This window comes from Pseudorca crassidens, chromosome 9 (assembly GCF_039906515.1).
Source record: "Pseudorca crassidens isolate mPseCra1 chromosome 9, mPseCra1.hap1, whole genome shotgun sequence".
NCBI classification, from domain to species: domain Eukaryota; kingdom Metazoa; phylum Chordata; class Mammalia; order Artiodactyla; family Delphinidae; genus Pseudorca; species Pseudorca crassidens.
The window spans coordinates 42,620,380-42,641,193 of NC_090304.1; the positions used below are offsets into that span (position 1 = coordinate 42,620,380).

General features: G+C 47.2%; 1 protein-coding gene across 8 annotated transcripts in view; it reads right to left on the bottom strand.

The window, feature by feature from the left end:
* BMAL1 (basic helix-loop-helix ARNT like 1) overlaps positions 1-20,814 on the bottom strand; it is a 105,320-nt gene extending 84,506 nt beyond the window's left edge. For 6 of the 8 annotated variants that reach the window (XM_067749832.1, XM_067749835.1, XM_067749833.1 and 3 more), the window contains exon 1: positions 20,660-20,808. The gene's annotated coding sequence lies outside the window, so the exon portion shown is untranslated. Of the gene's footprint in view, positions 1-20,659 lie in introns of all 8 variants that reach the window. The other 2 variants (XM_067749830.1, XM_067749837.1) reach the window with 2 other exon arrangements.

A 20,814-nucleotide genomic window follows, 5' to 3' on the forward strand; every position in this document is an offset into this window, starting at 1 on the left:
GCCAAGGTCATTTCAGGAATTCTATCCCAAAGCAAGCAAGGGGAATGGAGAAGAGAACCCTTCCATTGCAGAATGAATCAATCTCTGGGTGAGAAAACAATTTTCAAACCCCTAAGATACTTAAAGTCAAGCCTTGGCCTTTCCACAGTGTTGCCACCAGGCTCCCACTGGAGGGCTCGGCCCTTCCTAAGCCTCTGAGGCTAATCCCGCCCCAAGGCAGGAGGGATTTAAGGGGCTCTAGCCTAGAACACAGGGATTTCGCTTGTTTGCTGATAGCCTGGCAGATAAAGAAAGTGAGCCCCAGTGAGAACAAGTATCTTGGCCAAGGCCACACAGAGAGTTAGGGGCTGAGCTGACACTTGAATCTGAGTCTGCCAGTCTCTGGGTTTAAAGCTTTTCCGTAGAGCAACCTGATACAAGACTGACAGACGAGGCAGACTGGCCCTGCACAAAGTGTCGGCACCCAGCTGCTGACAGAGATGCAGTGGCTTATGAACAGGTGAACCAACCAGAGCAGGGCAGGAAGATCCCAGGGACCCCAGGGTACCAACAGTTGCCCCCAAAGAGAAAAAGCCCCCTCTTGTACCCCAGTCCATGCCAAACCCCTGCCTCTAACCCCTCAGCCTCCTGTACTTTGTGGGTTCAGATGAAGCTCACTGCCCTTGTGGGCGTCAATGTTGGTCCCTAAAGGCATGACCTCCGGCACTGCTGTGCCACCTGTGGGTTCCACAAGACAACTCCATCTCTGGACAGGAGAAAAAGACTCCAGAGCTCCTCCCCACATCTCCCGTCCCCCTTGATTCCTACCCATACCCCTACCAGAATCCCCAGTCTAGACACCTCCTGCCAATACAAGAGGCCAAACTTCCGGTCTGGCATGTAAGGTCCTCCCTCAAGGGGCCCACACCATCTACCTAATCAGGCCTCCTAAGGCACCCACACCCCTCCCCAGGCTGGCCAGGGGCTGCCCTCTCGTCCCTTATGCCACCTCCAGAAGCCATGCTCTCCTCCCCTACCCCAAAGCCCCTAAGCGCCAGCTCAAGCTTTCTCTCATTTTCCCAGGCCTCCTCCAAACACATTGGTGTTGCTCACATTGTCTCCACTGAATGACCCCAATCCTTCGTGGGCTAAGTAGCCAAAGGGCCAGGCTCTCAAATATGGAACAAGCAGGTCACCCAGACACTGCCATCCAAAGGACTATGCACAGGAGGCCCTCTTTTCCCCCAAACCTGCTCTAAATACACCATTAGACATTCCATCATTTAAGTGGTTGTCAAACTCTCCCTTGATCCGCCTTGGGATGGGGTGCAAACATTAGGCAGTGATGCTGGACCCGGGACAGCTAGTAAGGGTCCTGATGGATTCGAGAGCATCCCACCTACCACAGCTGCCTGCAATGAGCACTTCCTGGGCTCCTACTACGTGCCAACCAGTGGGCACAGGGCACAAAGACACAAATCCAAATGCACCAGTTGTTGCAGGAATTCAAACTCAAAGAGAAAAGAGTGAGATAAGCCTCTCTAATGCAGCGTGACAAATGTCACCCAGAGAGAGAAGGCACAGAGGGAAGAACAGCAAGGAAGAGAGGCAGCCAGGATTCAATTCAACAGAGAAGGGGCTGGGGAAGGGCTCAGAGAAAGCCGAACGGTCCCTGAAGGGTCATCAACAACAACAAGAAGCAGAAGAGTCGCCAGCATGTACTGGGTGCTGACTGTCTGCTGAGCACCGCACGGAGCACTTCGCTTGCTCTACTGCAAACTCATGCACTTATTCATTACGGACCCCTACTACCTGTCAGGCACTGTTTTAGGCACTCCGGATAGAGCAGTGAACAAAATAAACACGCGTTTCTGCCCTCAGAACTACTGAAAGAAGACAATAAACCAGATAAATAAGTAAAATGTATTGTATGTTAGATGGCAGTAAGCACTAAGAAGAAAAGTAAAGCAAGAAAGGGAGACAGGGAACGTGGGGGTGGGGCAGTGGGCTGGGTAGTACAACTTTAAACCAGGTGACATTAGAGAGAAGACCTGGAGAAGCTGCATGAACAAGCCATCCAGATATCTGGGGGAAGAGCATTTGAGGCAGAGGGGCAGCCAGTGGAAAGAGCTTGGACAGGAAGCACGCCTGGCGTGTTTGAAGAACAGCAAGGATTCCAGGGTGGCTGGAGTGAAGCGAGAGAGGGGCAGGCAGGGTCAGTGCAGACAGCCGCACAAGTTGTGCACTGCACAGCTCAGGAGGGCGCCGCTCACATGCACCACAGTGCGCTACGCAGAACCCAGTCTGCTCAAATCCTCACCAGGCCCTGGGGTGGGAGATGAGGTCAGAGAAGTACTGGGAAGCCATGTGGGCCAGGAGAAGGCTTTTCCTCTGAGTGAGACAAGAAGCCACTGTCAAGAGGGTTCTGAACTGGAGGCATGACCTGAGCTGAGCCCCTCTGCACAGGATCACTGGGCAGAGAGCACAGAGTAAGGAGGCAAGGTTGGAAGCAGAAAACTGCTTCGGAGGCTATTGCAATAATCACACTCAACTATGTATCGTATTATCCTCACAATCCCACGAGGATGGTTCAATGATCACTCTTTCATAGATGAAGAGATTAGGCTCAAGAGAGATTTGGTAACTTGCCCAAGGTACTCAGCTAGGCAGTGGCAGATCGGCCAGGACTGGGAAGCAGGGGATGAGTACATTCCAGGTGGAATGAATAGCATCAGTCATAGAACAGGAGATTGGCAGGGCTTGCACACTTGGGGAAAACGGCAAGGGCAGTCAGCGGAGGCCTGTCTGTGCCCTGGCCACTCTCACACAGAAGCCTGCTAGCAGTGTCCAAGCCAGCACTGCTCCCTGGACCAGAACCACCACCGCCTAACCCAGCTCCCTCTCCACGCTTGTCATCCCACCTCAGTCCACAGGCAGCCAGAAGAGTCCTTAAAAAACATAGATCAGATATTATTTCTTGCTCTCAACACTCCAGTGGCTTCCCTTCATGCCAGGTGACCAGTAGACCCTCAAGTGATGCTGAGTGAATGGATGACTCCCTCATCCCTGCAGCCTCATCCAGGCCATCCTGTCTCAAAACAGGGGGAAGGGCCACCTCTTCCATCCCTCCTCAGCAGGTGTGGCCAGGACACCATATTAACCAGTCAAAATACACGAGGAGAGAGGGCAGCATTCAGACAACCTTGGGGCAACTTTCAGATTAAATTTTTTTAAATAAAATTGCTTACTCCAGAGCAACCTGGACACACTTTACCACGTTGTGGCCAAGGAAAAGGAGGTCTGCAGATATGCTTGGGCTGGAAAGACTGTAACAGGTGCCTTGTCCCTCTGAGTTTCCAAAGCTCTGGACAGCACTCTCTGTGGGGACGATGTCTAAGAGCTGCATGAGCTGGACAGAGTCATAGGCACTAGGCAGCCAATGAAAGGCCTTCCTCACCAAGTCTGTGAATTTAAGGGGTGGAGCCAATGACTATTCTCTTCTGGAGGCTAAATACAGTGGACCAAAGTTATCTCAGAAACTAGGGAAAACTATGAAATTAAGGCTGAAACAAAACTTTACCAAATGTGAGCTGGCGACTATTTGGAACAAAAGGATTTATTTCCCAAGGATCACTACCACTCCCATGGTTTAAACCCAGGCCCTCTGAGGGTCAACTCCTTCCAAAGCCTTTGTTATAAGCAGAAGGAGATACATAAACATACACACATACACTTGCATGTATGCAGATATATTTTTACAGGAATGGTAACAACACCGAAAGAATGAAAATAGTAACAAGCTCTCCCCCACCCACCCACCCAAGAAAACCGAATTTAGTAACAGAGAGCCTCCCAAGCAGGCCCTGGTAGGAGTGTTAAATGATCACTGCATGAATGACTTGTTCTCTGGTTAAACGGCACAGTTTGTGGGTGGGAGAGGGGTGGGGGGAGCTCTGGAAGCCAAGTGAGTCCCCAGACCCCTTCAGGAGGCAGATAACTTCAAGTTTTCCTATACTGCATCAAACCGGTACGTGGCAAGCTTCAAAGGCTTTGCTCTTTGAGCAGGAAGATGGGAGGAGAAGGGTCAGAGAAGCAGTCGTAATATCTGTAGAGGAAGGGGGCTGAGTCTCCATGGGGGTGAGGGGCCTGTCTGTCCCGGTTCTCGGAGAGAGGAGACACGAAGAGCAGGATGAATGGCTGAGTCCTAGTCTGACAGAGAAGTATAATATAAAAGAAGGCTCAACAAGGGAGTTCAGGAAAATTACTTTTATTTGACCAACTCCAAGCTTTTCTGGGCAGTCAAAAGCCAAGCAGATAAGTGAGGCAAAAAGGTCCTGTGAGAGCTGGTCATCAAGACTTTCAGAAAGGGCAACAGCTCAGTGAATTCTTCCAAATACATGCAAAGGTCAGACTCGGGCACAAGCGAAAGGACTGGGGGTGGCTGGGTGATGGGGAAGCAGGGTGAAGCTAATGAAAACTAGTTGCCCGAAGGTGACAGCCCAATGTCCCACTGGAGGGACAATGAGAAGCTGGTCCTCATTAAAAGTTGGAAATTAGGGAGAGAATATAAGCTTATCTTTAGACAAAGTTGTGGCATGCACAAATCCAGACCCCTATGTGCAAACTGGCTCATCACTGTTTGGAAAACATAGACATGCACCTTGGGCAGTCCAGAGATGGGCAGGTGGAGGGACCAAGAGAGCCGGCGCCTGGCTCATGCCTTCAGCTTTTGCTTTCTCCACCTGTAGATCCCGGCTGGCCCAGGCTGACTGAATGGGAGAAGCAGCTCAGAGGTCTCCTTGATCTCACCCCTCTGCGCCAGAAAGTACCGAGGACATAGCAGGAGCCAGGCCTTGGAAGCTTTCCAACTCTGGTCCCCCTGCTCCACTACAAATGGGCGCATGTAACCACCTCTGGGGCCACTCTTACAATCTGTAATTGTCTTTATCATTTATTTCTCCGTGGACTGCTTCTCTCTCCCACCAGAATGAAAGCTCCATGGGAGCAGAGGCCAGGCCTGCCTTGCTCATCGCTGTGCCCCCAGCCAGCATCTAGAACAGTGGCTGCCACATTGCAGGATCATAGCAAATGAATGCATGGCTCGGAGACTGCCTGGCTTCAAACACCAAGCAGTCATCTCGAAGAGCTGTGCCTGAGCCTGCCCTGCCCTGTCATGAACAGATGGAGGGGACACTAGAACTGGAAGGGTCCTGAGAAAACAAAGGACAGGGTCACGCAATCCCAGGGTAATAGAGCCAGAGGTACCTGAGGGACACAGGAATACAGGATAAAGGAAAACAAGTCACACAGCGAAGGGGAAACCTGCAAAATTCATTTCCTTAAGTGACTGTAATAAAGGCTAGTCAAATTCCAGGAGGAGCATTACTCAGGACATCTTTCCTAACACATTATAAACATTTAGCTTTCTATGTTAACTTCCAAAAGGAAAACATCCTCTTTATAACAAGTTCCTAAATGCCTCAGTCAGAAAATAATTTGGAGAGGTCTGAGTTAACATGATGGTTTGAAACCCAGGCCAGGTTGCCAAAAATAAAGACTCTTGATTTGGCTGGAGAGTATTAATTTGTGGGACTAATTTTTAACTGGCCTTTTATGATTATAAAAGTAATACATGCTCATTGTTGAAAAATAGGAAACCGCAGAGAAGAAGATGAGAATGAAAATCACCTCTAACTCCACAAGATGAGAACCACTGATAACACTGGTGCATTTCCCTCCTTCTATTAATGAAATTTTAAGAGTTGAGTGCACACCGTGAATATAATTTCAGTTCCTGCCCTCTTCCAGTAAAGTTCACTTAAAAGCACTCCATTGGTTTCCAAGAAAGAAGTTTACCCTTAGTGAATAAACAAATTAAATAACAAAATGAATAAAAGAAACCCTTCATGAAGTTAAAAAAAAAAGTGATTATTCCACTGAACACCCATTTCCTTAGCAAAAGAAAAAAAATCACTACAGCTGAGACAAAAATGGCCCATAAGATAGAAGGATTAAACTCATCTTTGTATCCTCTTACCTATATCATATTTTCAAGAAATATATTTTGAACAAGCCACACATTTTTCAAATCAACAGAAGAATTTTATAACTGTATCTTATTGTTTTGAAGCAAAAAATCAAGTCTTAATGGTCTTGGGAAAGTTTTATCTTCCAATCTGCAGGTGAACCAAACCATTTAAAGATGATCAGTTCACATTCACGGACCATGACATCCAAGCGAAAGTCTTATCTCCAGTTTTGTTGTATTCTGTGACCTCAACTGTGGAGTAAGCAAATCGCCTTGCCAAGGACCTGTGTGTCATGTGCTACCCGGCTGGGAGCTGCCCTGATGTCTGCCTGCATCCTGGTGGGGCACGTGGTTTTACATGTAGGCCCAAGGCCTTGGCCGGTGGAGAGGAGAAGAACCTTTCCACCTAGCAGAGAAGACTATCCAGGATCAAGAGCTCCTTAGCACAAGGCATTTTTTTTTCACCTCTCATAAGAGTTCACACTTCATTCAACAAACGTGTCCATGTCAGGCACTGGGCTGGGTGCTCTGGACACAAAGGTGAACAACACTGAATAACACAGACGCTGTGCCCACTTCCACGGAGCTGCAGTTTGCAGAGCACTTCCCCATCCATTATCCTCACACTAAGCCTGGGAGACAGAAAGGTCATCGCCATTGTTCCCATATTCTAGATGATAAGGCAAACATTCATTGGAGTATTTTACCCCAGGTTATGACATGGAAGAGCTAGACTCAAATCTAGGTTTTCTGACTCTTCATCCAGTGCCTAGTTTCTGAGCAATGAGTTGCCCTGACTTCTAGATGGCTGCACGTGTCCTGGTTTCTGGAAGCCTTCTTAAATTCTGACCCTGGACTCAGGCATCTTCCCAGCTTTCCTGGCAAGAGTTTCAGATCCTATTTACCCCCTTCTACAGTGTAGCACACTGCTAGCCTCCCCCAGTGTTCAGTCTCCTTTCCACCCTGAAAAACAGATTTTGCTGGACTCACGGCCTCCCAACTGAAGATATTTCCCAGCTTCCTTTGCAGCTAAATGTAGCCATAGGACTAAGTTCTGGCCAATGGGATAAAAGAATGTGCTACTTCCAGGTCTTGCCCTTAAAATTACTGCATGTATTACTCCCTGATCCTTTCCCCTGGGAGACAGTAAAAACTGAAGCTTCCACCTTCAACCGCCAAGTGGAAGCCACTTGGTGGAAGCCACTGTCTTCATGTTGAAGACAGAAGGGCTGGACCCTTATCTACTCTAAACTGGTACATGAGAAAGAAATCAGCTTCCACCCAATTTCAGCCAATGTGTCTGTGGAGCTCCCTAATATAGGAATTTGCTCTGTGTCCCATCTAATACAAGAAGCTTGAGTGAGACCAGTTCTACATTCTCTTAGCAAAGCCCCTTGTCGCCAATTAAATACCTTAAAGGGGATGTTCAAAACTATATAAGAAAGTATTCCATTCAGGTTTATTTCATGGAAAACTTTTCAAAAATGAAATTAACAGGATCTCCAAGATGATTTATGTTCAGGTCACAGGAAAATTGAGAGGGCCCAGAAAAGCAAACCAGCCTCCTATAGTAACAGGAGGGGAGACAGCTCTAAGTGGTAACACCACCAATTCTCTCTCCTACAGCAGTTTACTCCATTCCTAGAAAAGGCACCAAGAGCTGAAATCATGTGAATCAAGGCTCATTTCTCCATGGAAACAATGTGATAATAAGAGCTTGTGTTCCCAACCAAGAACTCGATGGTCAACTTTTTAAAGAAATTACATAAACTCCATGTTTTAGCATCTATTAAAGCCTTGGGACTTTTAAAGCTAGAAGGGCTGCTGGTCCAATAATATACCGCAGAAGATCTTTGTATGTTCTGTACCATCAAAAGTAGGTGCAAATCAATTAAACCTAACACAGTAACCAATCACATGACCTTTCATTTATTCTGATTCAGTAACAGTGTAGTTTGTAGCACTTCACTTCAATAATTCCTGCTGACCTCTGAATATAGTAAATCAGAACACTTAAGAACATCTTCAACAGAGTAAGCAAAGAGGAACTTGGGAAGAAAGTAGAAGTTGTCAGAAAAGTGGTGTTTAAGCCTGACTCTGCCACTGACTAGCTTTGGGACCCTGGACTGTAGTTTAAATTCTCTAGGTATTTCTAGCCTGCAAAATGTGTCTTGATAACTCCTCTCCTCATAAGGCTGTGGTGAAGACTAGACAAGACAATACATGTAAAAACTACTTTGTAAATCACACATGAAAGGTGGATGGCATTGTTATCATGACCGTGACCTCGGGAAAGGCTTTTGTGAGATTTTGATGAGCATCAACGTGAAAATGGAGCAGACTACCAACTACCCAGCCACTTTTTGAAAAACTGACCCAGAGCAATTCTTTCGTAGTCCTCTCTTTCCCTCTTTAAAATCCCCCCATAGGCACTGGCTGGCAAGAGTTAGTCAATCTGCTGCATTCATCCTTGCCATCCATTTGCTCACAAGCCACAGGGAAGCCGGCAAGAGCTGCTAGATGTCAGCCATGGCCATGAAGGAGGGAGAGACATGGCCACTATCAACCAAAAATGCCTTCCAAAGACCCACTGTGCTGTCAGAAACCTCAAAACCAGATTCAGAAAGCATTTTTGGGTCCCAGGAAAAGGGAGGAAGAAGAATGCGTCGGGTAAGAGTGCAGGCTCTGGAGTGAGACTGTCCTGGGTTTGAATCATGGCTTTTCCACTCACTGTGTACCATCAAAGGCACTGGGTCTCAGTCTCCCTAACTAGAAAGTGGGACTGACAGTGCCCACCCCACAGGGCTATTGTGAGTACTAAATGGGAAAAGTCATGTGAGCACTTAGCATAGTTCTCGGCAGAATGGTAAATGCTCGAAGGTTAAGTACTGCTATAATTATTATTATGAATAATAAGTACATCATGCAATACTAACAGTAATTAAGATTTGGCAAATCTATAGTCCTTCATATCAAGACTTTGCTACAAGCTTTATAACCAAGTATTACCTGGACAGCATGCTGAATCACCCACTAATTCCCCAAACTAATCAAGGTTCTTCTGGACTTCTTCCTATTGCCCCAGGATAGGTGAAACATCTAAGAATGCCCAGCTGGCCAGCTGGCTAGATTCTGACACTTGTTTTTCTGGTTCATAGCTGTCCATCACTAGCCTGAGAGGTGTGCACAGAGGAGAAGAGATTAACTAGGATGTCTGTGTCTAACTTTTCTATCTATGCCGAGGCTGGCCCCCCATCTCTCAGGGTGCAATATATCATCATCTTTAAAACACGGCCCTACACCAGCAAAATGAGGCTAGTCAGCACCCATTTGGTGGACAGCGCCACATCCCTAAACACACCCTGGAGGCAGGGGAACAACCTCGGTGCCCTCCGGGCTCTCCCTGAAAGGCTAGTACACCTTCACTATTAACACCACGGCTGCTACTCCCTACAACCAGGGAGCAACTTTACCGCTTCCCAAATCCCTACTCTTTCCTTATCTCACTTCAGCATCAAAACCACACTGTAAGGGGCTGGACAGGAATTGTTATACCTGTTCCACAGACAAGGCATCAGCCACAGTTTGAGACATTAAGTTATTTGGCTTAAACTATCTGGTGCGTAAGTAGCAGAAACAGTCTAGAATGCAGTTTATCCGGTTCCCAATTAGGGAACCTTTCTGGAAAATGTGGGTATTTGTTTTTAAACATTTGACTTCCATAATGGTGCTTTGCTTCTCAAGAATTCATTAATCAAGGTGTCTCGGTCACAGTACAGTGCAGATTCACATACTTAAAAGCCACTCACACAAGCAGATGTTCCTCACACTCTAGAATTCTGAAGGGCAACTGAAAACAGCCATGCCGATTAACATAACTGACAATTCCCAGTTCTGGCTCCGCTGAGATGAATCTCTGTCTGGATTCAGCTAGTAGCCTCATATCAGGTCTCTGCTGCGGTTAGTCCCTCTGCTCCAATCCAGCTGGAACATTCATACTGGACTAATGCTTTAGGGAGAATCATTTCACATCACTAAAATCATAATCATAATAAAACAACTTCAGTGGTTTTTACCACTCTCTACCTCACTAGGTAAACTTTGACTTGCCACTTAACGTTGCTGAGTTTCTTCTACAAAACTAAGGAGTGGACTAAATAGCGTCTTGTCCACTTCCAGCTCATGACTCTAAAACCCCCAGCCAAGCCCAAATCCTGCATCTGGAGGACAGTGGGAGACAAAGGATTCCACTGGTCAAGAGTCTCCATGGCTTGGTTTTTACACCTGGATCCACTGCTTCTTAGCTATGTGACCTTAGGCAGGTTACTGGATAACTCTATGCTTCAATTTCCTCATTTCTAAAATGATGCTAATAATTGTACCTACTTCATGGGGTTTTGTAGGCATTAAATCAGGTAATATATATGAAGTGCTAAGGACATCATAAGAACTCTATATATATTAGCAATTATTATCGTCTGAAATGAAGAACCCTCCATTCTAGGCAAGGCTGTGTCCCTGAATACAAGCTGGTCATTCCTACCTCTGTGCTTTTAATTATGATGTGTTCCCACCCACTTGCTCCCTGGAAATACCTGTGCTACCCTTTTCTGTGAATCAAAATTCTACACATCCTTAAAAAGTCTGGATTAAATCTGATCACTTCCATGAAGCCTCCTCCCTCACATGGCAACTCACAAAGAACTCTCTAGTCTCTGAATTCCTGTAGCAGTTATAGATCATCTAGACCACTTTATTGACATTATATGTGGCCTTGGTTTATCCATCTGCAGATAAAACTGCAGGCTCCTTGGCCACAACAACTATTTCTGTTCTTCCTCTGGGTCTCCATGGTGCCTGGTATATTGCCCTTCAGGTATTTGTTGACTGAATAAAGAAATGTATAGTACTACACCCAAAGAAATATGCAGTAGGTTTTCTTTTAGTTGATGTGGCTCAGCTATTGATTTGCTGTACTTTGGAGCCAATTAAAGATAACATAAAGATAAACATCAGCAGGGCAGGGACATCCATGGCCAGCTAAGTCCTGATCATCAATAAAAGATACTGATATCTGGCCAATCTGAAGAATAAGAAAAACACAGGTGACAAAAGGAAACAGTATCCTAAAATCCAAAGTACACTGCAAGACCAAGCACATGAGCCTATATACTGTTAGGGTGGGAAAGCTGAGGTTTTCCCAAGCTGAACTCACTCACTCAGCAACAATTTGTTGACTACTCTGTGCAGACACTGTCTTAGTTGCTGGGGATACAGCAGAGAAAAAAAACAGACAAAATTCCTGCCAGTATTCCAGGATCTAAGGAGGAACGCTGGGTATAATGCCACCCTCTAGCTCCCAAGTGAAATCCGCAGAGCAACAACTTCTTGCACGAACTCCTCTTGTTATGCCTTCAAGTAACGGAAAAAGAAAAAAATGAAACATACTATTCACAAGTAATCAAACAGAGGCAGAGCTCAAAGTGCACTGTCACTCCCAATGAGGCTTCCCTCATTCTAGAATCTACTGGGAAGTTCGCCATGTAGCACTCTGCACCCTAAGACAGCTGAACTCTAAGCCTCTAACACCCTAAGTCCCAGCTGAGCTCTGAGACTAGCATTGCTTAAATATCAAACCTCTCAAATAGCAAATGTGGCTCTTGAGGCCAAAAACAACTCAGAGGTGGGAGAGCAGGAAGGGAGGGGTGGTAGGTAAAGGATCGGGTAGTTTTCACTACTGCAAAACCTGAAGCTCTTCTCCTTTGGAGCAGGAACCTCTTCTAATCTAAAGCCTCAAAAAAAAAAAAAAAAATTTTTTTTTTCCTCCAGCAGGATACTGAAAATAGCTTTGCATTTAACATTTAAAATTGTTTTTGATCCCACACTCCTTCAGCTCTGCTCTCTCCTGCAAACTCGTTCCATTCCCTAAGGGCACTTATAAGTATATTTCAAAAGCAACAAACCAGAGTCACCATTTTTATCCCTAAGAGTTAAAAAGAAAAAATGATTTACATAATTACATGGAAGATAAGTTGAGGAAGAACACAGGAATCTTATCTGGACCAAAAGTTCTAGGACAAAATTTCTTTCAACTCGTCAAGAGAGATAGCAGATTAAAATCAAGGTTCATATCGAAGGCATAACTGTTGGGTACCACACATGGGAACTTCTTGAGTTCCTCATTGTTTGTGTGCCACCTACTTCTTCAAAACAAAAGTGGAGGTAGCTACTGGAGGGCAGGTTTGAACAATGAAATACATGCATGTTTTCCCGTGACATTGAGAAAACAGGATTTTATAGCCAAGAAGGACCTGAGAAATCAAAGTTCAATGAGCGCAACTTACTCAAAGTTACTCAGCAAGTCAGTGGCTGGCAAAGACTGGAGCCCAGGCCTCTCCCAGCTCCCAGCCCACAGTTTTCCCCACTCTCCACACCACTGTCTCATTTATAACACATGAAATGAAATCTTAAAGGCACAAAGGCAAAAATCCCTTTTATAAACCTTTTTGTCAGACTAGAAAAATAGTAGGAGAAGTGACTTAGGTAAATGGGTCCCATTAACGCTAGTAGTAAATGACCTTTAATGCTATATAGATGGGGGTCTAGCTTCAGAAGGCTTAATTAATGCTGATAACACTTTAGTACTAAATAGTATGGTTTCAGCTAGAGTCAGCACTAAATGGCTTTTGTGGGCTTGCCTGGGATCCAAACCACCATTTAGTTCATTTTATTCTATAGAAAAATTTATCCCAAGTTTCCATCAACTGCCTTACAAATGAACTTTTGAAACAAAATCTGTTTTTAAGATGGCTGTGCATATAAAACAGAATTCTGAAGTTTGAAGCTCTGCACTAGACATAATTAAAACAGTAATAGGGCTTCCCTGGTGGCGCAGTGGTTGAGAGTCCGCCTGCCGATGCAGGGGACGCGGGTTCGTGCCCCGGTCCGGGAGGATCCCACAGGCCGCGGAGCGGCTGGGCCCGTGAGCCATGGCCGCTGAGGCTGCGCGTCCGGAGCCTGTGCTCCGCAACGGGAGAGGCCACAACAGCGAGAGGCCCGCGTACCACAAACAAAACAAAACAAAACAAAACAAAAACAGTAATAGTTGGTGATACATGCTAGGAGTATATTTATGAGAAAATCCTTCAAACCCTTAATTTGTTTATGTGCAATATAATGTTTTATTAAAAGCCTTCTCAGCAGGATACGGTAAACTGCTTTTTGTACAATGTATAACCAAGGGCAAATGCTCCAATTTTGAGTGCAAGTATTTACAGGGCTGTTGGCACTGAGCTAAGGGTTACAGGGAGGATAAAACATCTAAACTCAAGGAACTAAAAATCCAGTTACACTGGCCTTTATTTTATTTCAAAAACAATCAAACTACTTCCAATCTCAGGACCTTTGCACTGGTTGTTCCCTCTTCCTAAGATACTTTCCCCACATCTTCCTGCAGCTGAGCTCAAATGTCACCTCTTCACCCGAGGACCCAGCTAAAGCAACCTCCTTCATCATCACTATGTGGTTTTTACTCTATGTGGTTTTACTCTATGTGGTTGTTCTATGTGGTTGCTTACCTAGCATCTAGCACTACCAGGAGTTAACATGCTTAACTGTTTACAGTCTGTCTCCTTCCCCTGGGACTCTGTTTTGTTCACTGCTGTACCTTCAGTGCCTGGAACACTGCTATGCACACGGCAGGCATCCAATAAACTTCATTGAATGAGTCAATGAGTAGAACTGGAGGGTGGGAAGTGAGGACAAGATAATTATTCATGAGACAATTAAAAAATGAGAGAACTGACCATTCTAATTGGAATCGATATGATCAATATGCTAATTATGAAGTACCAATGCTTCTGAATGAATGGCTGGCAATCAAAAGTAAAAAAAGTGTGAGAGAGAGAGCACAAAGGGGACAAATGTCATCAGAGGAAGTTTCACAAAGAAGGGAGTTTCAAGGCAGGCTGGGGCCAAGAAGAGAGGCCTCTCAGGTCAAGGGAGAGAGCTGAGGGAAGACAGACAGAAGGAGAGAGTAGGGCATGGGGTGGCCTGGGCAGGGACAAGCAGAACTGAACCCCAGGCACTGGGCTTGGTCTGCAAATGGAGGTAGAGGCAGGAAGCAGGACTGGTGAGCAGGGGGAACAGGGTCAGACTCTGGAGAGTCTGGAAGACTGGATACAGGAGTGTCAACCACAGGCCACTGGCAGCAGGGCTGTTCTTGGAAGGCAAAGTTGGCCACATCATGTGGGAGGAACTGAAGGAAGTAGAAGGTAGAGCAGAAAACTGGTTAAAATATGACCTTGATGGTCTAAGCATGAGGGAGGCAAAAAGAGCCTCTTCCCTCTGCTTAGACATGAGAGAGATATAAGTGAGCAGGAGACATCCCCCCTCTTCGCCCCCCCAAAAAAGACGACTTGCAGAGTATTTCACAGTAGCATTCCATGGCAGATTCGGGTCAACTTCCCAAACATTCTATACTTGGAGCATTCAAGAAGGTGAACAGAGATTTAAAACAATAACTCTGAGGGCAGGGCATGTCTTTCCATGCCTTTCAAATCTGAGTTTAATTACCTTCAGTATAGCCTGTGTTTATTATCTTTCTATTCTTTGGAAAAAAAAAAGTAGTATCTAATTTCACCGTGCAGTATACATTTGAACATTATATAACACATTTTTATGTAACAGGTTCTTGAGATAAAACAATGTTTCCCTTACTATCTAAATGTATTTGGGGAACAACTGGCATTAAAAAATATATTTATATATACGTACACATTAAGGCTGTGGACATCTGTCTTTGGGGTAAGAAGCTGGAGAGGAGGAAGAGGTGAGAGACTTTACAAAAGGTCTCCTCCCCATGACGCTCTCCGCAGATGGCCCGGCGGGGGCAGTGGGTGAGGAGTTCTGTTAGGAGGTTCATCTCACACAAGCTGCCTGGGGAGGGGCTGGCTGAGCCACATGAGGCTTACGTCAGAGCAACGCCGCAGAAAGGCAGGAGGAAGCAAGAGATACAGAAATGTACAACAGGATGTGAGATGCACGCTCACAAGCCCCTGTAACTCACACTTGGGTAATATCCAGACGTGCACCCCTTGTGTCCCACCACAGAGGACTTCAGTCCTGCTTAAAAGGAGGTATACACCATGTCTGTCAGCAATAAGACTGGTCACCAATCACCTCGGGCCTGCCTGGCTCCTGGCCTGGTGCCGGCTGCTTCAGACACGGGATCAAATCCAGTGGTTCCTCCCAGCAGGCATCTACCGCAGTGGTTAGACAGCAGACTCTGGAAGTGTCCGTCCCTCCCCCGTCCCCCTGCACCAATCTGGCTCCACCCCATACCAGCTGGGCAGTTCACAAAACCACCTCACTTGTAAAATAAGGATAATCATGGTACCTACCTCATAGGGCTGTTATGAGGATTAAACAAGTTAATAAACATAAGGTGACTAACATATCTGCTGGCACTTAGAGAATGTTCAATAAATGTTAGCTGCCGTTACCATCATTATTATTATTTCTATTTTGCAAATGAGGTAAATCAGACTCAAAGAAGCTACCTAATTTGCCCAGGTCACACATTTCAAACAGTAGTTGAAAGCATAAGTACTTGTAAATGTTTTACTCAGCATATGTACAAAATCTAATGGGTAGAGTATTAACCAGAATATTAAATTAGACAGACCATCCATCCCCTTCTTTAACCAGGCTGGATAAACATGAGTTTACCCTATTTAAAAGGACAGCATGTACTAACATAAAAATAATTTCCCATCATGTGCCAGCACTCAACGTTCTCCTGAAGCAAAGATGACTAAAGCTTACCCAATCTCATCTCCCCGACTTTAGGTCCCCAACTCAATCCCTCCTTCCATGCAGACCTAACTACTCATGGCCACGCCCACTCGTGCCCCTGTTGCATCCCTCCTCTCATGCTCCCACCTCTCCACAGGTATATCCCCTTCCCTCCATGTGCTTAGTCCCTGAGTGCCTATCCCACCCCATCTCCTCCTCCTCAAGATCATTAATTGGCATTGGACAAGCATATCCTGAAGGCTCCCTATGCCTGTGATTTGGGGAAACCAAGATGAACTCCCCACAAAGTGCTTGGCCTGGAACCAGCAGGTAAGATATTCCCAGAGACAGCCCAACACGATATGGGATGCAGCAGTACCTACAGTAATTAGAGCTAGATCAAGGGCTGGGGACACTGCCGCCCAGTGTGGGGAGGAAGAAAAACAAAATGAAGAAATAGCTCCAGGAGGACCAAGCATTTGAGCTGGGTCTTAAAGAAGAGTAGGATTTGGATGAGAGAAGGCTGAGGCATAGAACGGGCCAAGGGCTGGTCCAGGGAGCAGACAGCTCTTCAGCTTGACTGGACAGTCCTGTGCACACAGCCAGGCGGGCTGCGTGTGGAGACGCAAGAAGGAGCAGCAAGACTGACAGCTAACAACCATGAACGTTTACTATGTTCCATGAAGAGCTTCATGTATTTTTAATTCTTTAACTCATTGAATCCACACTGCAACACTCTGAGGTAAGGACTAAAGTGATTCCAGTCTTACTGATGAGAACACCAAGACAGAGAGAGCAAAGCAACTTGACCACAAGTCATAAACCTAGTAAGAAACAGTTAGGATATAAAATCTGGCTCCAAAGTCTGTGCTTTTAACCACCCAACCAAAGTCCCTCTCAGGACAGCCTGATGGTGAAGGGGTACAGCTGTCATGAGGATGAAATGAGACCATGCTTGCAAGCAGTTTGCAACCTGTAACTCCAAGGCCACGGATGCTGGCAATAGGCTGCCGTGAATGTCTACAATGGACCTGCTAGCAGCTGAAGCAGGAGAGACACATCAGGACCGGAAAGGGGACCTGAGCCCACTGGGCTAGTGTGAAGAGCAGAGGCCCAAAAACACACCTACTTTTAGGGTGTGCAGGAAGGAAACCAAGAAAGCAATGTGACCTAAAGGCTGAGGGAGGAGGAGATTTCAAAAAGGAGGGAAAGACAGGTGGGTATAAGCTGCAAAAGGGCCAAGAACAACAATTTAGGACTAAGAATGAGGCCCTGCAATTCAAGACTTAAAGTTTTTGGAGATATTTGAGATGAAGTATGAAGAAGGATAGTAGAGAGGGTGCAGGAGCTAAGAGTGGAGCCGATGAGAGAGTGGAGGGGGTGACCGTTCACAGCCCTGGGAGAGGCTGCCAGGCAGGGAGGGGAGCGAGACAGGGGCCCAGGGGCACCAAGTGCAGACACATGAAAGCTGCCCGCTGCACAGTGGCCCACAGCAGGCCTGTTTCTTCCCCTTCCATCCTTCCCTCCTCAATCAAGACAAGGGCTTTTCTAGGGTTGGTAAGGAGACTGAGGGCAAACAGCACGAAGGATATTCCCATGACAGGACCGAGAGGACCCTGGCAGCACTGAGAGGGAGTGTCAGCAGACACTGAGGGAGGGCTTCCTGTGTGCCAGGCGTTTTACCCACATCATCTCCCCTGATCCTCACAGGGACTGTAGGAGGCAGGCTCCTTCATCACACCACAGAGGAGGAGCCTGCAGTCAGAGGAGTCTAGCGCTTGTCCAAGGACACACCACCCAACCCAAGTCCCAGGTCCTGCTACCAGAGACCAGGCTCCTGCCCAAATTGAGGGTCTAAGAAGAGGGAACAGGGGAGAAATTCACTTGCATTTTCCAAACTGGGAGGAAAAGAGGAGAGATGGGGGAAAGGGACAAGACATTCTGAGCCGGAAGGAAGAGATGCTGAGGGAGCTTAAGTCAGAGCAGGTCTTGTTTAGAGACAGAGGGAGGAGAAAAGCCAGGGTGGGTGTCTCGGGTAAGTCTGGGTATTATGATGAAGTGGCAATGAGAGAAAAGACTGTGGAGAAGGGTGACATACCTGTATTTCTAGGCTCCTAACTAAACCTCGAGGTTTAAAAAGGAAGTAAAAAATTACTTCCCTGCAACTGCTATCACGATGTTAACGAAAATCACTACCTATGACTGTAACATCACATGGGGCAGAAACTGTTTCTTTAATATCTGACTTTCTCCAACCACCATGAGTTGATGGACTCATAAATAGAAGAAAGCCCATAGAAGGAAGGCAACCCTTATACCAAAGAGAGATACAGAATATTTCGTTTTTACATATGCTTATGCATTTTGTTAACAAGTCTTTCTACAGTGCCTGTCCATTGTTATACTAGTATATAAATTGCGTAGAGATCGTTGGTATGGAGCGATAAATCTGAAAGTAGGGCCACTTCCTTTTCCTCTCTGTGGTAGGCGAACCTCTTCCGCAAATAGCAGACAAATTCCTGAGTAGTCATCATTTTATAAATCATTTGAAATGGATTCTTTAAAACACCATCTGTTGATCTGTTTAAGTTTCCCAAGAAAATAGGACTTCAGCTCAGATATTCTGGAGGCTCCAGCAGGTAAATACCAACCTGAATTCAGCTGTATTAAATATTTAGAGATGCACAGAACTTTAGAGCAGCAGGAACCTCTGAGATCACCTAGTTCAACTGCCTTACTTTCCATCTGAGGCAAGTAGAACTCAGAAAGGTTCAGGGACCTGCCCCAAGTAGCACAGCCATGAAAGCCCAAGTCTGGGCTAGAACCAGGAGATTCTCTCAAACAAGTGCTCTTCTACCACACCTGCTCCTTTCTCTTTCCCTCTTTCTAAACTCTAGGGGTTGGAATAAGGTATAAATTTAACCATAGTTTTAACTTACTATTATTATGCACTGGCTACATCTACAATCAAAACCAAAAATGCCCCTACAGATCCAGCTTTAGATAATACAGGCAATTTCAAACCCTGCCCAGGAAATTTTAAAGCCTTCTAAATATGTTCAACAAAGTGTTTTAAAGACTTATTAGTAAAGTGAATTCAGTAACAGAGCATGGAGTGAAAGATTCAATTTTGTGTTAAAAAAAATATTTTAGAGTTTCATTGATATGGAAATCAAATTTAACAACAGTGATTTTTTCTTTTCTTTTTAAAATCTTGCAAGCACGGAGAGCATGAGATTATTCAAAACTGCTCAGGAGCAGCAATGATTATTTTAAGCTCATGATTCAACCAGTACATTAATTAAAAACTCCACCAACCCAATTGACAGATCCTGATATCAATGAGACAAGAAGAATTAAAATAATAGTTGTCATATAAAAATAGATTAAAGGAAGGAACAGCAGCAGATGTCAGGAGGACAAATGACAAGCACTGTGCGAAACTAGATGCAGCTAATGGGCAGCTTTTATGGATTTTTTAAAAAACGAAGATCCTGGAAATACACGTACGGTCAAGAAATGCTTCTTCGAATCTAATTTCTGGAAGCTGAGTGATAAAACTTGGCTAATAATTCCTTGCCGAGGAGTAGCTATGTAAGCAGGGAGAGGAGACAGCACGCGCAAAAGTGCCAAAACAACACTAGGTGACTCGGAAGGGGCCGAGGCAGGGGAGGGAAAAGAGGATGGGAAAGGTGAGGTGAGGGGGGACGACAGCCTGATACCCCACCGGCCCGCACAAACTTGACAACAAACGCCCATGTCCAGTGCAGCCTTTCCTTCCCCCGCGCCTGCCCTCGGTTCCGCAGCCGGTTCCCACGACCCCTCGGGGTGACTGACTCGAGCCCCACAAGGTCGGCATTAATTTCTATTCTTCCACTTATTCCTCTGAGCAAACAAGAGCTCTCTTGGCTGTCAACGTCCGGCAATCGTGAGCGGGAAGCTTTTTCTTTGACATCTGTCAAACCCCGTGCTAAACCCAGCCTCGCTGCGGTCTCCAGGACTCCAGGGCGGGCGGCGGGCCCACACCTGGGCGCCGGGCGACATCCCCGTGCCGTGGAGCACCTGCTCGCAGACCCAAGGGGGATCCTCCCCGGGCTGCCCAGGACCCAGATGGCGCAGGCCGGACGAAAGTTCGCAGGCTGGGGTCGGCCGCATCTCCGGCGGGGAATACCCGGGTGCAGCGGCAGCACCCGCGACAGGGCCGAAGGGGCAACGGGGGGCTCGGACTCCCCAAGCCCGGCGGAGACGCCCTCCCCGCCCCCACTCAGCCCCGCAGGCTCCCGAAAGGGAAGTGGAGGAGGCGGAGGAAGAGCAGAAGCAGCATCTCTCGCCCAACGCCCCTGGGGTGCAGCCGTCAAGGATGGTCGCTTCGGGGGTCCCCGAACCTTCCAGGGATACATCCTAGGACTCGCCCTCAGCCGGGTCACTGCTCCCAAAGGGTGGAGCTGTCCCTTTAAGAGGCAGCTGGCTGCTCCTACCTCCTCTCCCCGCCACCCCCCGGGTCAGGTAGCGATGCCCGCAGAGGGGAGGTGGGTATTCCCGCGGACTCTTTCCCGGTCCCTTTAAGGGCGCCTGCGGCACCTCTGCCCGCTCTACCCCGCAGCGCCAACCCCCGCGAGTGAGGATGGGGGCGGACGGGCGCGGCGCCTTTAAGGAGCGCAGCCTCCCCGCGGCCCGGGTGGGGGCAGGGAGCGGGCACGGGCCCTTTAAGGCCGGCAGCGGGCACGTCGGTCAGGGCTCCCCGGCGGCCGGGCTGCGCCCCGGGCGGCGGCTGAGGCGCCGCGCCTGCCAGGGTGCTAACGGCCCCGACGGGGTGCCCGCGGCCGCGCCGCTGGCCGCGGCCAGCCCGACACTCACCGTGGCTCGCCGGGAGCGCCCGCACCCGCGCCCCCACTCGGATCCCGCGGCGGCGGCGGCGGTGAGTCCGGCGCGGGTAAACAGGCACCTCCGTCCCTGACCTACTTTCTGCCTTCCCTAAATGTCGCACCACTAACCTACTTTCCGACCAATCC